Raw genomic sequence first — 1,968 nt, 5'->3', positions numbered from 1 at the left:
GATTCTAGTGAGGAGGGTGATTAGCGGTTTTATGGTATTTTGGAGATCCAACAGGAAGGATGACAGGATTGAGGTTATATCAGTTGGATTGTAGTTGAGATGTGGATGAAGTTGTGACTCAGTGGTTCGGTAGTTTGTATGAGTCGGAGCAGTGGGTGTTGGGTGAACCCGTCGAGGATGGATTTACAGGAGAATTTAAAAGACTACACAACACTGAATTAAAGGGCCTACGCCCGGTAAATATAATTCAAGTTATATCATTGCAGCGAATATATAAGATGGGGATGTAAGGTTGTGGGGCTTAGTAACGAGCGGATCCCTAAAATCTAAAACACGGAACCGACGGGTAAACATCCGAGGGGTATACCGAAACGTAGATAAGATGATTGCATTAAAACTGATTTAGTAGAGTTTGGTTTGGAGGGTCATCACTGGGCAAATGTATGTAGAGATTTATTGGTGGTATCGGCATCGAACCTTCATTTTTATTATATTGGTAGATTTAAGAATATGTTTTTTTAAATCTAAGATTAAAATTAATAACCTTTAAGTTAAACAGGTTTACCTTAGGGTCTTACCACAAATGGACTATTTGATGGAGGAATTCAAGGATACAGAAGGACCTCTTTGGTGCACACTAATTAACTACAGCCACGTTGATTCAGTTATTATGCTGGAAGACCTGACGGTGAGCATTTAGTATAAAATTTATTTTTAGATTGGACTTCATGGCAAAACAAGAGTAATAGTTTCGCTAGGAGTAAAACCATCAATTTTTCAAAATTAGCCTATGATTTTAATGACTAGAGCCGGGGAGAAAACAATGAAGTTATTTCACTCCAATTTCTGATTACCTTAAAACTAGGTATAATTAATAGCTGATGAGGTTTCACAAGTATAGGAATGGGTGAATAAAAAATGTTTATTTCAGAACTGAAAAAAAAAAAAAAAAATAACTTTTCATTCGGAGCTCTGTATCTTCAAAATTACCCACAAAACTAGAAAACCTAACAGAATATCTTTAAATTAGAGTAACTTTTCTAAATTATGAGCCCTGATATTGCTTTTTATAAAGCAATATTTCATTAAAAATCTCAGGAACCATAAGATATATAGATGTCTACCAACATTCAAATAAAGATAGTTAAATGTACTATAAAGTAGTTTCTAACGTTTATCTTCGTAGGAGTAGTATGTTTTATAATATCTGACAAAATAAATTGACGAAATATTAATTTCTAGTTGCTGGAATAAAAGTTTACTGATTTTTAAAAAAATATATCACAGGAACTATAAGACGTGCATATCCTGATAGCAATCAAAGTAAGCTAATATAATATAAATATAATATAAAATATAACTTTTGCACATGAAATTTTGTCCGAACGACAATAAATCTATTTATTTGAACATATATCATAAACTACTACTACTCCTATGAAAATAAAAGTCATAAACTACTTTATATGCTAATCGACTTGTGTACGTCGGATGGTTTTTGATATATTATTATTATCTATAAATATATAGATTTCTCAAAATAAATTCACTAACATTTCATTTTTCTGTACATTTTTTTATGAAATGCTGCTCTTTAAAAAGCTGTATTTCGGGAACAATTGAATTTAATAGATCGATTATTGTTCATACTTTAGCAGATTTACTCATCTTTAAATGACTTTCTCTTAGGTTGTCTTGTGTTGTTGGTAGTTTAAATGATATAGAGCTTAGAATGAAAAAATATTTTTTTAAAAATTTTTTGAGGTTAATTACTTCCATCATTTGTAATAAATTATTATTTATTTATTCATTAACAATTGTACAACGTTTCGGGACCACTGTCCCATATTCATAGTGCATGAATAAATAAAAACCTATAACAATAATAAAATCTATATAACACCAATCTTCTTCTTTATATATTTTATTTTATACAATAAAAATCACCTCATGATTTCATATGGGAAA

At 30.4% G+C, this 1,968-nt stretch overlaps 1 protein-coding gene across 2 annotated transcripts in view; it reads left to right on the top strand.

The window, feature by feature from the left end:
• Nucleotides 1–1,968, top strand: part of LOC112211838 (uncharacterized) — a 157,986-nt gene that overhangs the window by 26,612 nt on the left and 129,406 nt on the right. For both annotated transcript variants that reach the window (XM_067053358.1, XM_067053362.1), the window contains exon 2: nt 560–688. The gene's annotated coding sequence lies outside the window, so the exon portion shown is untranslated. The remainder of the gene's footprint in view (nt 1–559; nt 689–1,968) is intronic.

The sequence above is a fragment of the Halyomorpha halys genome, unplaced genomic scaffold (assembly GCF_000696795.3).
Source record: "Halyomorpha halys isolate HHAL.00 unplaced genomic scaffold, Hhal_1.1 Scaffold786.1, whole genome shotgun sequence".
Classification (NCBI taxonomy): domain Eukaryota; kingdom Metazoa; phylum Arthropoda; class Insecta; order Hemiptera; family Pentatomidae; genus Halyomorpha; species Halyomorpha halys.
This window is presented reverse-complemented; position numbering and strand designations above follow the sequence as displayed.